The sequence below is a fragment of the Octodon degus genome, unplaced genomic scaffold (assembly GCF_000260255.1).
Source record: "Octodon degus isolate 3935 unplaced genomic scaffold, OctDeg1.0 scaffold00057, whole genome shotgun sequence".
Classification (NCBI taxonomy): Eukaryota; Metazoa; Chordata; class Mammalia; order Rodentia; family Octodontidae; genus Octodon; species Octodon degus.
In genome coordinates this window covers 5,971,883-5,990,393 of record NW_004524633.1, presented here as the reverse complement: position 1 = coordinate 5,990,393, position 18,511 = coordinate 5,971,883, and the positions used below count along the sequence as shown (strand labels likewise).

Here is an 18,511-nt window from a genome sequence, read left to right as displayed (position 1 = left end):
CTCTTTGCTCCATTCCCATCTGCTCCCCTCTGGACCTCTCTTCCCATTTGCAAAAGATCCATCTCCCTGTTGCCTCTCACCTGGCTTTAATTACTTTAGGGTTTCTAGCTTTAAAGATCAAGCACACATAGGTGATTCGTTTCCCTCAACATTCTAGTTTGGTGGAGTGGCAAGTTCCCACAAGTGGCTGGAGTCCGCCCTTCTTTGGGGCAGCGTAGTACTCCACAGCATGGGTGAGCCATGTTTTCTTTCTCTGCTCATCTGCTGGTGGACACACCGGCCACATCCAGGATTTGGCTCCTGGGAGCTGTGCTGCTGTGAACACGTTGCGCATGGATCCCTGTGACAGGATGACGCTGACTCCTTTGGGAAAATGCCTAGAAGGGAAACAGCTGGGCTGAACGGACTTCCTAGGCTTAGTTTTTCTGTTGGGCTCTAGTTCTCAGCCCTCTTTCATGTTCTGGTGCTATCCCGGGTTTTCCTGTGTGTGCCCTTCCTGAGCGCCTACTGCATACTGACCCCTCGGCAGGTCCTGGGACAGAGGCAGGTGGAGGCTGACCCTTGCCATCACAGAAGCCCTGGCAGTGGGCGGCAGGCAGCGTGGGCCAAGTGGGTGAGCGGACAAGGCTGCAGAGGGGTGAAGCAGCCAGCAGGTACCTGCGCACCGCGCTCTGGTGACAGGCAGCCGCCCAGCCCTGCCATCCCTCAGCCCCGGACGCTGAGCAGCACCGCTGGCTGCCAGCTCCACAGGTGTGACTCAGCAGCAGGCGACCTGTAGGGTCTGATTCTGTGTGTGATTTCGTCAGAGCCTAAGGATTAGCAAAGAGCAAAGGACACCAGTAACTCGGCTGCTCAGGAGGCTGAGGCAGGAGGATCCCAAGTTTGCACTGAGCATGGGCTATTTAGCAAGACCTCATTCTCACAATAGAAAATAAGAACCAGGGCTGCTGGGGTGAGGACAGGCTCAGGGGTGACTGTGACCACCCCTGGGCATCAGGTGACACCCTGGGACAGGTCATGGCCAGGGGGCTCTCACAGCCTGCATCTAGCACCTACACTTCTGTCCAACCCCCCAGCAGTGCCCCTCTGTGATCCCCAAACCCCCCAGAGGGTTAACTCCACGCACAGCACAGCAGGTGCTGTTGGTCCTGCTGCCCAAACCAGTCTTAGGGGCAGCCTTGCCCTGGGAGCTATGGCTGGAATAGAAAATAAGAGCTCAGTCTGAGCCATTCAATTGAGTTGGAAGACAGGCGGCTGAGAGCAGGGCCAGGTGCTGCCTGGCACTACAGGTGGCCTCGGGCACAGGACTGTCCCTTTCTGCACCTGTATCCTCAGTTGGCAGTGTGCTTGCCCCACAAGGTGACCACCAAGGAAACAGGAGCAGGAACAGCTCCCAGCACAGGGAGGGTGTGGAAATACTCTGGTCACTGCCCAACAGCGTCTGCTGACCACAAAGGCACATGCCTGTGGTCCTGGCACTCAGGAGGCTGAGGCAGGAGGATCACCAGGCATTTGAGACCAGCCTGGGCGACACAGTGAACTCAAGCTCATCCTGGGCTGCATAGCGAGACCCTGTCTCAAAAATAAATAAAATGATGTGTATTTAGGGCTTTTGTTAACTATATTCTAGCTGCTATTATGAAGAAAACTATGTGAGGTAGTCGATAATTAATCCTCCCCCTTTGGAGCCACTGTACTCTCTCCATCGGATAATCTTTTGAGAACTTCAGAGGCGTGCAGTTTTCAGAAGAGGAACGAAGGGTGTCAGGTGCTGCCTTTCAGTGCCACTTTGCTGCTTGCACGGTGACGCACCCGCGTTCTTATAAGCACAGCAGTGGGCGTGATCCCCACGGCATTCTCCGTGCCCGCAGCTTCCGCGGATGCCAGGGTCCCCTGAGGACCTTGGTACGGAGTGCAAGCTGCTCCCATCAGGGCCTGGCCCAGCCCAGGCATCACAGTCCGGGGTTCCGTGTGTCTGAGTGCGTGGATCATGTGGATGCCCCATTTCCGGCCTGGACACCCGTCCTCCCTCCGATGGGTCTCCCTTCTCCTGCCCTGCCAGCCTTCTTAGATTCTGCGTGTCAGGGAGGACAGCACTGAAACCCATTTCCTTGGTTCCTCCCTCCCTGACGCCAGCGTGGCTGGCACTGTTTCTGTTCACAGCGTGACCCGGGCTCGTGATGGCCACAGGCAGCGCTCACAGGCACTCGTGTGGCTGGGCCCACAGGGCTGCCTCCTGTCCTCTGTGTCCTGAGTCAGCCTGGGCCATCAGGGGCGCTGCTCTTGGCGTGGAAGCCGAGGCCTTGTCCTGCCACAATGGGCTGCAGGCTGCGGCGAGGTCAGCGCCTCTCGAGGCTTCGGCCATGGCCCGGTTTGCGCGAAAACTCTGCACGAAAACACTACCATTTATAGTCGTGCTGGTCTCGGCCTCCAGCCCCCTGGAGCCGGGAGAGAGTGCGGTTCAGGAAGTGGAAGTATGTGGGCAAAAAAACACTCTCTGTTCCAGCAGGAGCCAGAAAAGGCTTTGTTAATCTTTAACCAGAAAAATAAATACTCAGCATGACAGCAGGCACTTGTGATAGGGCGCGCGCCCCCCTCGACGTGCTAGCGTGTTTATGGACGTTTGTTTGATTGCATTTCAGATTCGTTCTCCCACTGAAACCCGGAAGACAGGACCACACTGAAGCTGACCAGTAAGTTCTCCTTCATTATTAAAGCAAAGCCAGGTGGCGGCATTGATGCCATCCTGATGCGGCGTTATTGTTGGAGTGAGACGCAGCCCTGCTGGGGCGACGAGGGCGATGCTATGTGTCTGTCTAGCTGTCTTTTTTTCTTTTCTCTTTTTTGGTCTCCAAAATGATTTACAATGTTTCCATTCCTTACAAACACAGAGCCCAGCCATGTTCTTCTGCTAAGAAAAAGATGCATGATAGCATGCCAAATGCTATTAAAATACAAACTTTTTTTGGTAAAGAAACTATTTCAAGGCCCGTGTTGATGGTCTGCTTGTCTCACACAGTATCCAAAACAACCAAGTGGAGCTTTCTTCAGCCAAGGAATTCAGACAACCCCCTGCCACCTCGGCAGGAAAGTCAGCTCCAAGCTGCACCTTTAGGCCTGCTGTCTTTCTTTTTGGTTTCTCTCTCTCTCTCTCGCTCGCTCGCTCGCTCTCACTCACATTTCACCTAAATGTGATTGCTGAGGGGTTCTGCACTAGGAAATTCACTTTAGAGCTAGGAGAGCAGAGTTCTCCTTAAGCCACGTGCTCCTAGGGCTGCGGTGTCGCATTTGCTCCCTGGAAGATCACAGCTGTCCTGTTATTTGCGGTGTGTATCGGTTACCTTCTGCTGTGTAACACCCATGCCAGGAGTACCCGCTCAGAGCAACAGTCAGTTATTTCTCTCACAGCCTCTTGGCTTGCTGATTTGTGTGTTTTAAGACAGTTGTCTGGATCGGGTCCGTAGGGCTGTGCTTCGGAGGGCCACCTGGCAGCGGCCAATGTGAGAGCAGTGGCTACCTGTGTGCGTGCGGTCCCTCACTGTCTCTTTGTCCATTCTTAAGATGCTGAGATGTGTTGACAGAAACAGGGCTCAAGGCCAAAGCCAGCCAGGGCCCAGTGTTCGTCAAGCTAAAGCAGGCCTGTGGCTCACCTAGGCTCAAAGTGTGTACATACAGATCCTCTTCTTTATTTTTATTTCTTTTCTATTTATATATGATCCCAGGAGTAAAACCCAAAGCCTCTGCACGGAGCTGCGTCCCAGCCCCCTTTTTTCATTTTTTAAATTTTGAGACCAGACTGTGCCACTTTGCTTTGACTTGAAGTCTTCCTGCCTCAGCCTCCCAGGGATGGTGATGAGGGGATCTACAGAATCCCACTGCAGGGGCAGGAGGGCCGGGGTCCCTGAGCAGTAGTGTGGAACAGCGAGGCCATCCTGCTGGCCAGAACCCCATGACCATGGCCTCACTCTGCCATCTGAGGTCCCCATCAGCTCAACAGTTGCCTTGGTAGCCACACTAGCACTGGGTCTTCACCCCATGCCTGTCCCCAACCCCTGTGGCACTGTACCCTGCAGTCCTCCCACCTTGGTGCCATCTGTGTGTGGCCCATGTCTTGTCCCCAGTTTAGATTCTGTGTCTCCATCTCCCATCTCCTGCACTGTCCCTGCAGGGGCTCACCCAACTCAGTGCAGCTGGTGGGAAACACTGCCTGGCAGCCCGTGGGGACAACGCAGGGCACACAGCCTAGGGTCTCCTCAGCTTCTCAGGAGTGTGGCGCTGGCTGGCTTAACACCCTTGCTGTGCAAAGCCACCTTGTCCCTGATCTGGGGATGGTTACGCAGTGAGGGGTTCTGTTTTGAGCCGCTCCAGTGGCCACGTTGCGTGTGTCCCTGTCCCTGCCCAGTCTCCTCACCTGCCCTGAGCTGGGCCCTAGATGGACAGGAGCCGCTCAAGGACTCCATTGCCCTGCTGTCGCCCACAGCCACCTCTGCGCTCCCTGGGGCAGCTGGGTGCCAACTTGCACTTCGTTCCCTTAGGCAAGTGTCAGCTGTCATCCCCGGGGACTCTCGGAGGCACTGAGCCAGGTGGACACTGCCTTCCCCAGCTCACCCCGCCCAGGCCACGCACCTGGGGCTCAGATGGGAAGTGTTGGGCTGCCACCTCCTGCCGAGCCGACAGCCCTCCTGCCTCTCCTCTGAGTGGTCAGGACTCTGTACGTGGCCCCCTCCAGGCTGAGGCTCAGACACTGGATTGCCGCCCGCAGGAGGGCCTGCCCATGTCTGGAGTTTTCACCCCTCACAAAAGCGTGCGCCCGGGGCTGCCTTGACCAGGGCGCCCTGCAGAATCCATGACCTCTGCTAAGCCAAGTTTTGCTGGACATGGTGGCGTGTGTGGCCCAGCCACTCGGGAGACTGAGTTCCAATCCATCCTGACCACATAGCAAGACTCTGTCTCAGCAAAGCACCCTTCGTGTCTGGGCTGTGTGCTTTGGCCAGGGCACCAATGGGCAGCAACACCTCCGGGTTGCCTTTGACCCGACCTGTGGCCACAAAGCACTAGGGCGCAGGGTCTGCCCTGGGCACCTTACTGCTCCCTCGAGGGTCCCCGAGTGCAGGCTCCACCCTCCAGGGACGCGGGCGGGGTCGCTGAGCCTGTGGGCTTTCACGGGCTCCTGGGATGCTGGAGGGACGAGAAGAGCCCGGGCCACCAGGCGGAGCCCTGGGAGACGCCCCTTCGAAAACTTTTGATTCTGTGGGCTTTGGCGACACCAGGCTCTGACCTGCCCCTGGGGAAAAGGCCCGGCCCACTGCATATTCGGAGCGACCCCTGGCCCTGCTACCCAGGTCCCTTTCTTCGGTGTACAGCGAGCACACTGGGATCGGAGGGGTCGCCCGTGCATGGTGGCTCTGTGAAATGAGGGCCGGCTGCGCCCCCTGGAGGACAACCGGAGAATGTCTCGGTCTTTTTTTCCCTTGAAAGGGAAACTGTAAACTTGAATACTGTTCTCATATTTGTTTTGCTGTGCTGTGCTATGCTCTGCTATTTCGTTTTGTTTTTAGAGACAGGATCTCACTATGTATTTCAGGCTGACTTTAAACTCATTATATAAGCCATGATGGCCTCAAATTCCTAGTGATCCTCCTGCTTCAGCCTCCCAAGGGCTGGGATGACAGGTCACTTCTCTACTGCTTCCTACACTTCGGTGTAGTTTTGAAAGCGAACTTCGAAACAAGTCAGAAGACTGATGGCTGAGGTAAAGCCTGCTTATGTTTGATTGCATTGGTCTCATCTTCAGTTCTTCTCCTGACCCGGTCCAATTATTTAGCCTGCAAGGCTCCCTCCATTAGCAGTGCCTTTGTCATAAGGATGTCATCAGCTGTGTCCCCTGCCTCAGGGACTGTGTCTTCATCGGTGGCTCAAGGTGGTTTACCTGCAAAGTGCAGCGTCAGGCAACCTTGGTATCAGCGGTGGCTTTCGTGCACTTTCTTCTGTGCACTCAGCAACGCGGAGTCCTTTCACGCCTAGGGACACCATGTGGTCACTCTCCCCTATACCTGGTTGCTTTTGGACCTGAGTGTGGAAGCCGGAGGCTTCGGCTCCAGGGTGAGGCGCGTTTCTCACGGACCCATCCTGGGCCACCATGCTGGCTGCTGCACTCGTTCGGACAGAGCCCAGAGGTGTGGGGCTCTGAGAACTGGAGTCCCCAGCCAGCTCCCAGGCCGGGCAGTTTTCTTTGTGAACGGTCACCCTGGTGGCCACAGCCAGCACCTCTGTCATTAGGAGACACACACATGTGTGCATGCACACACACACACACACACACACGGGCGTGCTCGTGGCACTGGCCTCACCCCTCCCTGCCCTGGGCATCACTGCCCTACTGAGAGTGCCCCCCATAGAGCAGGGGACCCCGATTTCTGGCATTGGGGGCCAGCGCCAGGCGTTGGAAGGCTGAGCGAGCCACCTCAGAATGTTCCTGAGCTCTCTCACTGCTGGACCTTTCTGGGCTTTCCCCTGGTTCACAAACTGCAGCACACTGAGCTGTGAGTTCTGCTAACCCGGATGGCTGGGGAGCGGGCAGGGCAGGGCGTGGATGCAGCCGCCTGGGTTAGGAGAGAGGCCAGCAGCTGCTGCAGTGTCCTGGGGGGAGGCCACATCAGTGCCATGTCCCTCAGTGGCTTGAAGACCCCTTTCAGAAGAGAATAAGAAGCTAGAAGATAAATTGTGTTTCAGAGTTATAACAAAATTATAAAGCACCCAAGATTCTCATGACCTTGGGTCTAATCTGGAAGGGCTGCAACAGCCATACCGAGGCAACCTGGCAAACAGCAGGTCCTTCATCTCTCTCCTTCCCTCCTTACTCCCTTCCTTCCTTCTTACCTCCCTCCCTCCCTTTCTTCTTCTTCTTCTTCTTCTTCTTTTTTTTTTTTTTTTAATTTTAGAGAAGGGTCTACAGAGCTTTCAGGGTCTCACTACTAGGTTGGACTCATAGTGATCCTCCTGTTTACAGCCTCCCAAGATCTGGGATTACAGGTGCACGCCATCACGCCCAGTCTCAATTGCCATCTCAACTGCCCCTGGGGTGGGACCAGCATGGCAGGCCCAGGGATAGAACCCCGTATCCCTGGGCTTGCTTGCAGGATCTTTAATCCACCAAGCTACTTGGCTGGCCCTTCCTTCCTTTTTGAAACAGGACTGCACTCTGTGGTTCAGGCTGGCCTCTAAAGTTGGGATGACTCTCCCGCCTCAGCCTTCTGAGTGCTAGGATTACAGGTGTCCACCACCATGCACAGCTTGGACCTTACTCTTTAAAAAAATACGGTTGTGAAAGACTTCAAAAATGTTCAGAGGAGACAGGCCGGCAGAGCGAGGTGTGTCCTTTGGGTCTTTTCTTGCTGCCGAGGGTGTCCTGAGGGATTACCAGAGCCCAGCGAGGTCTGCAGGAGAGGGCACTATGCGGCATTTGCTGCCGGTCAGCTTGCTGTGCAGTTGCACAGGAGAACGCATTCTTCAGTGCTGCGCACAGACATCCTCAGGATTAGGTGGCCTCCCCGAGCTCCAAGCCCAGCTGGCTCTGGCCAGCCAAGGGCAGCCTTGCCATTCGGGACCCAGATCTGAGAGGGCAAATCCGAGCCAGCTGCCTGCGAGCCTCCCTGTTATTCCAAGTCTGAAACTGTCAAAGCGAGTTTCAAAGCATGGTGTATGTAAGGCGTTATCGCACGGGCAAACAGTTCCGCCAAGAAGGAGCAAAGTACGAGGTTGTACAGCAGAAAGCCAGCGTGCTGACATGTGCCTTCAGCCAGCACCTGGGAGGGCCAGGCAGGACAGTTGTCAGGAGTTCCTGGCCAGCCTGGGTTAAAGATGTAGCCAGGCCAACTTTGGTTACCTTTTATCCACTTTGAAGTCCCTTTCAGTGCCCGGGGGCACATATTTCTGGAAATACAAGAGGAAGATTCTAAGTCTCTGGCTCGCTGGAGGCCTGAGTGGACCTCGGGCTCTGTGTCCTTGGCCTTGTGGCCCCTGCCTGTGTGGCTTCCAGCTTCTCCCTTCTGATCCATGGTGACACTCTGAGTAGTCAGAGAGGCTGGACCGAGGCAAGGCGTCGATCCGGAGCCTGGGCAGCTCAGTAAGCGCTCGTGTGCGGGCAGATGGCCTGGAACACAGGCCAAGCGGCAACGACGTGGGGTCCATGAGCACCTTCAGAAGGAGGGCACCTGGGCCAGAGCTGCCGGAGTGGCATCTGGGAGCGCAGTGCTCCCATGGTGCCAGGGCAGCAGCTCGGTGGGACCCAGGTCCACTCCCATCTGGAACGCGGGCCCAATATGTGGGCATACACCCCAGGGACCCAGGCAACCCCCTCTGTGCACCTCTCCTCCGCACACCCCGTAGCTTGTTTTGCTGCTTGCCAGCTGCAATGAGGAGTCCATGGATTCCGCTGCTGGAAATCCTGGCGCCCCCAGGCTGCGGTGGCTCTGTGATGGCTCGGGGACCACGGTCAGCCGTGTGGACAGCAATGTGACCGGTCAGAGACCTCGGGGTGCAGGCCTAGCTCCACGGTGCGGCCCGCTCAGCTCTGGCACGGAACCCGAGATCCCCGCTGTCTCCACAGTGGATCGCACTCGGTCAGCAAGTTGTTCCATTTCTCTGTGCCTTGGTTTGCGCTCCTGGAGCCCAGAGCGTCCTCCCCTGCGCCCCCAGAAGGAACCTGCGCCCGACTGGCCGCTAGGGGTCGTGGCCAGCAGCAGAGTAGCTCCGGACCGGCGCCGGCGCTGGAGCTGCTTTGAGACCAGACGCCAGGCTTGGCTCAGGGTGAACTTTGGAGTGAGCACGGGGAGGGGCGGCTGGAAGGGACATCAGGACTCTGAGTGTCGCTGGGACCCGGGACGGGGTGGGAGCGGCGAGTCTCCATTGCTCTGCTGGAATGGCAGGGTGGAGGCTACTGGCCTCAGGATCCGCGGCTCAGGCCTGGCCTGGATTCCTTGACTGAAACAGAGTGACAGCCGCTCCTGTGCGCCCCGCCCTGTGTGCCCCGTGCTGGGGACCCCACCAGGTTGCTGCAGAGCCCCCCATGTGCAGCCAGCCAGGCATCTCCAGGCATCTCCTGGTAGTGACTCCACAGGCACGGTGTCGCCTGCCCTCTGCATTAGCACCAGGCTCCTAAAGCCCCACAAGGCGTCATACCTCCCCTTGACCTACGGTGAGGCGTAAGGGCTCAGAAAGCCTGGTCCCCCGCACACGCCTGCCATCGCAGCCCTCCGGAGGCTGAGGCAGGAGGATTGCTGTAGTTCAAGCCCAGCCTGGGCTCCATAGCGGTGAGACCTTGTCTCAATAAGCAAAAAATATACAAAAAATTGGAAGAAAACATTTAAACCACTGCAGCCTGTCACATGTACTCCAATTGGAAGTCAGGAGACAGAGGCCAGAGCCTGGGTGTCCCTGCGAGCTCCCTGCCCGCTGCTCGCCTTGTGGACCACGTCTCCATTGCTGGCCCTGGGCCCAGCGCTCCCCTAGCTTCCTGGGGTTGCCCATGCCAGGCCAGTGCAGTGGCTCCTGGGGCTGCAGGCCCGGAGCACAGCCGGTCACAGAGAAAGCTGCTGTCTGTGCACATGGGTTCTCTTTGGGTGACACCTCCGCCACTCTGCGTAAATGTTTGGCATCTTGGGCACAGACAGGTAGAAGCTCCTTAGTGACGTCCCAGCACCAGGACACACTTGGTGCTGCCGCCAATGACGTGGCTCCTTCTTACAGCCCTGGAGCACCCTGTCTTAAGTGCCCCACTCACCAGCAACAAGGTCAGCCACTCTGCAACAGCCTGGGGCGCACTCACGGCCTGCGCTCCGTGGGCAAGGGACGGAGGACGGCAGGCGGCATAACTTCTGCGTCCTGAGCAGTGTGGAGCGCTGCTGTTGGGGCCACGTTTCACCCTTTGCTGGTTTTCTTGGGGGGCACAGGAGTACCTCCAATCAAACTCAGGACCTTGCACTTGGCAGGCAGGCGCTTGTGCCACTGAGCTATCTCCCCAGCCCAAATATGAAAAACTGAAGAAATAAGAAACACATGCCTAGAAGAAAGCCTCCTCTTCCAGGTAGTGGACCTCGGCATGCCCAGAAGCGGCTGTGATCGTCTCAATTGATGACCACAGAGCCACCCTCAAGCACCCACATGTGGGAGGAAGAAACGAGATTTTCCTGATTCCTCCAAGACAGAGGAGGAAGTGGAAACTGCCAAGAATACATCAGCTATGGGTGCCAGAACCCTCAACTCTGAGTAGCCTAAGCGAAGAGGAAATTTAGCACTTCCTCTAAAACACTACATAATCCATCTGTGGTCTGTCAGATCATCGGCTTAGTGAGAACCTCAAGCTCTTTTCACCTGCCTGCTGTCCTCATGGCACAGAGAGGTTGCGGGCATCCTACCCTCGCATGCAAGCACCAAGGTAGATGAAGAACTGTTCCTAGATCTTTCGAATCCTCCTGCTCCGTGCATGCAACCTTCCCCTTTGTGATTCATTGGTCAGAACTATGAACCAGGCTGAGCCTTAAACCATCCCTGACAAATGGCCAAGACCACTCTGGCATCTCCGTGACAGAATGAACATGGGCTGCCGAGGAGGGGACATGACCATGAAAGAGTGGGGACCCTGGCATGGGTGTGAGTGCCTCATCCCTGTGCACCCGATGACCAAGCTGCAGGGGCCCACGGCGTGCTTGATGTGCTGAGCAGAAAGGGCACGGTGGGTGCAGCCTGGTCACCCTGGGCTCAGCAGGTATGTGACCAGAAAACGAGCTGCAGAGGGAACAGAGGCAAGGGCAAGAGGCCCTGGTGACAGCACCTGCCTAGGGGGCACCCCCTGTCGGGGTGTTGTCACCCTGTCTGCCGGGAACCCTGATCCGGGCTGCTTCCTTGTCCTTGGGGCTTTCTGAGGACGTGGGGTCCAGCAGCTGCGTTTAGTGGGGAGTCCCCCAGGAGGATGAGGCTACCAGCTACAAGTCTGTGAGACTGGATTAGTGGTGCAGCGCTGGTGCCCAGCGACAAAAACCCCGGGAATCCCAGGCTCGGCGCTTGGCGCTCTTCTCAGGCAGAATAGTCAGAGAGTGCAGATCCGCGGGCCCAGGGACAAACCAGCCCGGGGTAGAGGAGCGCTGCTGGGTGGTCACCATGCTGGGACAGTCCCACTGCTCTGTATGGCAGGCGTGAAGGACGTTGCTGGCTTTGCCTAAAAGCAGTGCTGCTCACTGAAGCAGCGGGTCACAGAGCTAATGGGGGTCACCGTGGCATCACACACAGGCCACCGGGCAGGCCCCCCTCTGGGCTGAAGGGCGGCTATGACCATGGAGTCCTGTCCCCCTGCATGTCCCCATGCCCAGGTTCAGGTTTGTAGGCTTTGGAAGGCTTCTGCAGCTGGAGTGGTGTCAGTCCTCCCTGGGGTCCGCAGGCTGGCCACTTCTGGCCACCTCAGGTGTAGTAAGAGCCATGTGTGTGGCAATTAGGAAAAGCACCCGCTCGCACTCTAGGGCACTGTTTGTGGCCATGTGGGCCAGGCCAAGGTGGCTTGCAAGCCCTTGACCTTTGGCACCAGGTATAGACACCCTGCCCTGCAGGCGTGCAGAGTCCAGAGCCCAGGCGCCCCCCCCCCACAGCAGAGCCAGGCTGTGTCCCTCCCTCCACACCAGCCACCACCCCCCGGGACGTGGAATTCTGCTCCCAGCAGAATCAGTTAACAGTGGCCTTGAACCTCAGGCATCCTGGGCCCTCTGCCCGACAGCCAAGCAGCTGCAGATTTTACTACTGCAGTGATGTCACTCAGTGATCAACTGGCTAATAAATATTTTAGGATCTTGGGGTGGGGTGCATTTTAAGATAGATAGATGATTGACAGATAGATGATAGGTGGAGAGAGAGAGAGAGAGAGAGAGAGAGAGAGAGAGAGAGAGAGAGCTGATGAGCTGATTTTACTACAACTCTTGTTTAGGTAGGAGTGAGTGGAACATGCCTGATTGTGTGGGAGGTCTGGAGTAGCGGAGAGATTCAAGTTAAAAACTGTTACAAAAATGTTGATATAAATAGGAAGGCAGCCAGGCACAGTGGCGCATGCCTGTAATCCCAGCACTTGGGAGACTGAGGAGGCTCACTACAAGTTTGAGTCCAGGTGGGCTACAAAGAAAGTTCAAGACCAGCCTGAATGCATAGTGAAACCCTGTCTCAAAAAAAAAAAAAAAGAAAGAAAGAAAGAAAAGAAAAGAAGAAAGACCAGGAAGGCAGAGGTACCTGCACGGCGAGCAGTCCTCAGTACCGGGGGCTCCGCACTGGCATCGAGGACCTGGCAGAGGGCCCGTCCAGGGCAGTGTAGCCATGACCACGGTGAGTCACAAGGGCCCACGGAGCCCAAGTCCACTCTGCAGGCCCGGCCCTGAGATAAGCCCAGGCTGTGGGGCACCTGCAGGACACTTCCTGGATCAGGCAGGGACGGTCCCGTGTGCTGCAGGACAGGGAGATGCTGGCACTCCATGAAGGCAAGGGGCCCTGCAGGGAACACTTGAGAATACAGGCTGGAAACTGGCCCAGCACAGCCTGTTGCTATGGGAAACGGAACCCTGCTGATTCCTAAGTTGGGCTAATGACAGGCCACCTCGCTGCCCACTGTGCGATTGATTCTCCACACTGCTCATACCCCGACCCCGACCAAGTGACCGCAGGGTGGGTCACACCAGGATGAGCGTGGCCAGAGACACAAAGGGCAGAAAGGCCCTTTTGCCCCCAACACCCTGCACCTGGGGGGATGGGACCGGAAAACCTGACAAAGCAGCTAGGGGGGCCTGCAGAGCAGAGGCCTCCTCCAGGGGATGCAGACCCTGTCCTGGGGTCACAGGGCATTGGGACCCCCTCCTTCCGCAGCTTGGCACAGCCTGCAGGAGGTGGGGGTGAGGACAGTGGCTGCCATCCGATCTGCCCTAACCACATGTGCTTGTGGCTTTACCTTATTAGGAAACCTTGGCCCTTCCTGCCTTCCTTTCTCTTCTGTTAGGGCAGTGCTGGGCCGGCTGTGGTTTCAGGCAGGAGCCCTGCTGACTCAGAGCCTGCCAGCCAGCGCTGAGGCAGCAACCTGCCCCCTGGGGTGCTGTCATTTTCTGCGACTGCAGGGGCCCCTAGACTGCAGGAACTGAAAGGGGGTCCAGGAGGGAACAGTGGGGGTGGCACTCCCAAGGGGTGGGCAGGAGTGCAACCAGTTGGCTGGCTGCAGCGGAATGCCCAGCGCTGCCCTCCTGGTGCCAGGCAAGCCTGCAGAGGAGGATCTGGACCAACCGGTCTGTCCCGACCACAGGGCCTGAGCAGGCCCTTGCTCTTAGCAAATCACAGCACCCAGACCTCCGGTAGGAGGCATCACGTAGCTCTCAGAAGCCCTGAGACCTTTCCCGGCATGATGAGGAAGACCTGTCGTAGCAGCCCTCTGGGAGACCGACTCAGGAGGATCCCCTCTGAGTTCAGTCTGAGGCCAGCCTGCACCACATAGTAAGACCCTGCCTCAAAAAAGGGAAGCACTGAGCCATGGCTGGGCGCAGGGGGACGGGGCTGGCTTTTTGGCCCACCGGGCTCCCTGGCGTCCTCAGCAACATGGGCAAACTCGTGCTTTCCTCTCCCTGCAGGCCTGGGAGAGATTTCCTGTGATGAAAGCGCCTGGTCAGACTACCCTGAAACAATAACTCTGTCCCATATAGAAGTGAAATAAATCAGACACACAAGCTCGGGGGCTGCAGAAGTCCTCTCACGTGGAAGCGCAAAGGAAAAAAATGAGCCAAAGACGGGGTCCTGACAGGAAGCGGAGAGGGCCCGGAGGTGGAGGGTAGGCGGGAGGAGAATGGGGCTGTGCACGCCTCGAGGGGGTGATTGCCGCCACCGTGTGCTGCAAAGATCCGGTGCTGGGACTGTTGCGTCTTGCAGGGGAGCAGGCTGAGGCTGCAGAGAAGTTGACTGCACAGACCCCCTGCTGGACCTGTCTGCTTCAAGAAAGGCTCTCTCATGCTCTTTTCTCTTTCTCTTTAGTTTTTTTTCTTTTTCTTTTTCTTTTTTCTTTTTCCCTGTGAGGTTTTTTGGGCAAGGTGTCACTGTGTACCTCAGGCTAGTCTCAGACTGCTGGCGATCCTCCTGCCTTGGCGTCCCAGATGCCAGGATGGCAGGCCGCACACACTCCAGGCCGGCCCTCGGCTCACTCTGCTCCATCCAGCTCTGGCTCATGCACTTGGGAAACAGCCTGGCTTTCTCCCCCTGGGGGAGCCGGACAGAGGGTGAGGTCTTGGGACCACAGGCCAGGCTGGCTCTGCTCCTGGCTAAGAATGCACAGGAGCGTGGGGGAGAAACAGAAAGTAAACCACCTGGGACTGGGTCACGCAGGAGGGAGTATGAGCAGGAAAAGCCTGGCCTCCAGCAGCTGTGTGCTGACCGGCAGCCGGCACCCTGCAGCCCTCCCAGCTCCGGCTTCTCAGGAACCGAGCCAGGCTGCAGGGGCCGCAGAAACCAGAGTGGTGGGTGCAGACCTCACCCCAGCAGGTCATCCTGGGCTAGGTCGCAAGACCCTCTCTCAAAAATGAAATAAACCAACAGTTCCAAAAGCCTTTCAGAGTTGCCAGGCTCTGTGAAAATAATCTCTCTTCATGCAGCACTGTCACACACAGCGGTGAGCCTTCTGTGAGTGGTGAGACTTGAGACCTGGTGTTCCCGCACCGGGCTCACAGAAGATCCTCACGCCTTTCAGCCTGCGCTTAGGAATTGCCTGCGGCTTGGTGTGCGTGAGGGCTGGGCCCAGAAATGACACCAGATGGGACAGAGCAAGGCCCAGGGTAGCTCCTATGAAACTCACCCTCTCCAGTGTTCATTCCACTAATTTGGGGTGAGTGGACAAAACTCACCCCCAATTCAGCACCTTTTTTTTGGTACCAGGAATCGAACTCACGACCTGACGCTGGCTAGGCAGATATTGTGCCGCTGGGCTGTGTCCTGGCCCTTAGTACTTTTCAAATGTGTCACCTGCTCTAGGGAGAGCCAGCTGGAGGTCCAGCCTTCTGCGTCTCCTCACCACCCCTCTCCGTCTCAGTTTGCCCTTCCCCAGATTCCAGGCAAAGGCAGGTTTCAGAACACTGGAATCAAAATAAAGCTGTAGCCACCCTGAGTTGCTTACCAGCTTGCTGAGTTTTCAGTGTGACTTTTGTTGCTGTTTTTCTAGACAGGGTCTCTCTGTGTAGGGCAGGTTTGCCTGGAACTCACTGCGGAGTCCAGGCTGCCCTCAAACTGGTGGCAAGCCTACTGCCTCAGCCTCTCAAGCGCTGGGATTCCAAGGAATGACACTGTGCACATAACATTTTGCACATAATTTTAAAAATTGAAACACTAACTGGCAGATCTAAGCCAAACTCCTTACCTTTAGAACAGTACTGAAAAATTACCGAATTTATTTGCACCCACATGGCTGCCAAGGAATAGAGGCTCCAGGTACCTGGCTGAGCTGGTGGCCCCACGGGTGGCCACTTCCCCCTCCCAATGCCACCGGGCCACCAGCACCTCTGGGGCTCTGGGGAGTCCGAGGCCCAACCTGGACAAAGGCATTTGAAAGGCACTTTGCAGCTTTCCTTGCAGTTCTGAAGCACTTGAGTGCTCTTTGAGCTGGGGGGGGGGGGGGGGGCGCCTTTTTTTTTTTTTTTTTTTTTTAAGATTAGGCCCAAGGAAGGAAAGTCTCCTTATGCGTTCTTCCAGGAATCAACTTAATTATGCCTCTGTCAGCAGGGAGTTTATAGGGGAGTCAATTAAAAAGGAGCCAGCCCTGGCCTTTAATTATCTCAGCTGGTATTCAGCTCTCAGAAGCCTGCAACCTGCTGAGTGTGTTAATTTAGCCACTTCATAGGATCTCAATCTGCCACTCCACACCAGCGGGCTCCAGACCGGGAATGGGCCGCAGGGGTCTTAGACCCTCCACCCTGCCCTCATACTGGGGACTTTGATTGTGATTATTGTTACTGCTGTTATCATTTTTACTATCTTGCTTTTTTGAGACAGTCTCCATGTGTAGCCCAGGCTGGCCTCAAACTCGAGGTGATCTTCCTGCCTCAGCCTCCCTAGTGCTGAGATTTCAGGCATATGCCACCCCACCCAGCCGTTATCCCTTCTTATGTATGTGGCGCATTTAGTAAACACCTCTGTGTGACAGGAACCCTTCGGGACACGTGTGGAGTGTGGGTGCAGGGTCGCACCTGGGCTGGGGGGGTCCATGCTCCTCCTGCAGATGTGAAGCAGCCTGCGGCAGTCGTGACTCCCCTTGCTGGTCTGTGAGTGGGCTGAGCCGGGCACACCGTGGCAAGCGCACTCCTGAGGGCCTGGCTGGGGTTCTACTCAGGGTCACTTCGGGGCGCCACCTGGACCCTAGCACTGGGCCTGGAGGGATAAAGGCTGCAGTTGGGGGCCTCGATCTGGGTGTGGCAGGGATGGGACTGTGGGCAAAGCCCCCAGCTCCATGGCAATGAGTAGCACAGCCCGGGCCTAGGCCCGCCCACGTGCAGGGGCGCTCGGGGCAGGCTGCAGGCAGTGCACACCCAAGGACCTGTCTTCAGGGTGGGCTGGGGAGAGGCAGCAGGGAGAAGCCCCACCTTTCCCCCCTCAGACCTGGGAAAAATGGTTCAGCCCTAGCACACCGGAGCCACCTGCCTGGAAGGCCGTGAGGGGCCAGCACTGAAGAACAGAAGTCCAGGTGGCCACGGTGAGGCACCTGTGCACCCAGCACCAGGGAGGCTGAGGCAGGACAACCGCCATTTCACATGCAACACAACTTAGTGACCCAGCTGTCTCAAAATGTTTATAAAAGGCAGGCTTGGCTGGGGAGGTGATCCTAGAGACACAGCTCAGAGCCACAGCCCTGGATTTGATCCCCAGGACTGAAAATGGGATTCCTAAAGCAAAGGCTCAGTGCCCATCTACCAAGACAGCCTCCTCTGTGAGCCACTTCCAGTGGACCTCGGTTCTTCGGCCTTAGATTAACTATATGTCCTGGGGCCCAGTGGGATCCGCAGACAAAGCAAAGGGTTCTTGCATGTCATTTCCACAGGCCTGGTGTGCGGGATGCAGCGGGGCTGCCGCCAGGTACCTGCTTGGTGCAGCGCCACTTTGATGGTACCTTCAGGGTAGACCCGTCCCTCCCTCCCTCCCTCTTTCTCTCTCTGTCTCTCTCACTTGCTCTCTCTCTCCCTCCCTCTTTCCATCCCTCTCTGTCTCCACCTCTCCCTCCCCCACCCTACCTCTGTCCCTCCCTCTCTGCCTCCCTTTCTCCCTTTCCCTCTCCTTCCCTCTCTTCCACCCTCTCTCCCTCCTTCCATCCCTCTGTCTCTCCCCTCCCTTTTCTCCCCTCCCTTTCCTCCCCTCCTTCCCTCCTGCTGTCCCTCCCTCCCCTCTCCCTTACCCTCTTCCTCTCCCCCCTCTTTTTGTCCTTCCATCCCTGTCTCTCTCTCCCCCTCTGCTCTCTCTCTCTCTCTCTCTCTCTCTCTCTCTCTCTCTCTCTGACACTCATAGTGGCTTGTCCTCCTGACTTTTCAGTATTCCACTGACAACTGGCACATTCTTTTCAGAAAAGTGTTTGTCATCTAATCAAGGTCCCTGCATCAAAGGGACCAGTGTCCCAAAGGAGGCAAAGCCAGCGCGTGACCCAGATCTCCTCCATCTGCACACCAGGAGCACACGGGTCTGTGTCACCCCAGGAGCACACTGAGGCTTGGAGACGCCTCAGAAACCCATCACTAACTTAGGGCTTGGAGACGCAAATCCGAAGCTGCAGCCCAGCCCAGCATCCCTGGGCCTGGCCTACAGGGTGGCCTCCCTGCTGCAGTGGCCACTGGGCCGTATTGGTAGAGTCTGGGCCACAGTTTTGGCCACGTTGGCCCAGAGGCTGTCTGTCATTTGCCCTCTGGAAGCCCCAGGGCCCCACAGCGAGCACAGGCCTTATTACTGTCCACTGACACAGTGCATCCTGCTGAGTTCTGAGGATGTTTCACCCACCGAGCTGGCCAGTGGTGAGCTGAGTCTGAAGTCTGCAGATCCAAGCAGAGACCTAGAACGCAGGGCGCTGTGCCTGTCTCTCCTGTCCTAGGCAGCCTGGGACCCTGGTCCTGTCCTGGATGCTGTCACCAGGGAAGCCAGTGCTATTGTGCCAAATGGCTCAGCCTTTGCTCACCCTGGTTCATAAGGGACCCGAAGCCTCTGTGCTCCCCAAACCGTGGCGTCACCACCCACCGCCAGAGGCCCACTGCTGTGCTCTCCAAAGTTCAGCTTTCGATTTTGTCGCATCTGCAACGCCACATGCATGCGGCATGCATTTATCATGCAGCGTGATGCCCTGCTTTGATAGGGTTGTTTTGTTTTGTTTTGTTTTTTCCCTAACAACCATTAAAATAAAAAAAATTCCTATTAAAATAAGGACTGGGCATCAGAGAGTCACCAAAGGTACCTGTATGTTTCCAAGAGTAGAAAAATCCTCTGA

General features: G+C 56.8%; 1 protein-coding gene across 2 annotated transcripts in view; it reads left to right on the top strand.

Moving 5' to 3' along the window:
* Gng12 (G protein subunit gamma 12) overlaps positions 1–18,511 on the top strand; it is a 65,929-nt gene that overhangs the window by 26,726 nt on the left and 20,692 nt on the right. For both annotated transcript variants that reach the window (XM_004633987.2, XM_023718280.1), the window contains exon 2: positions 2,643–2,693. The gene's annotated coding sequence lies outside the window, so the exon portion shown is untranslated. The remainder of the gene's footprint in view (positions 1–2,642; positions 2,694–18,511) is intronic.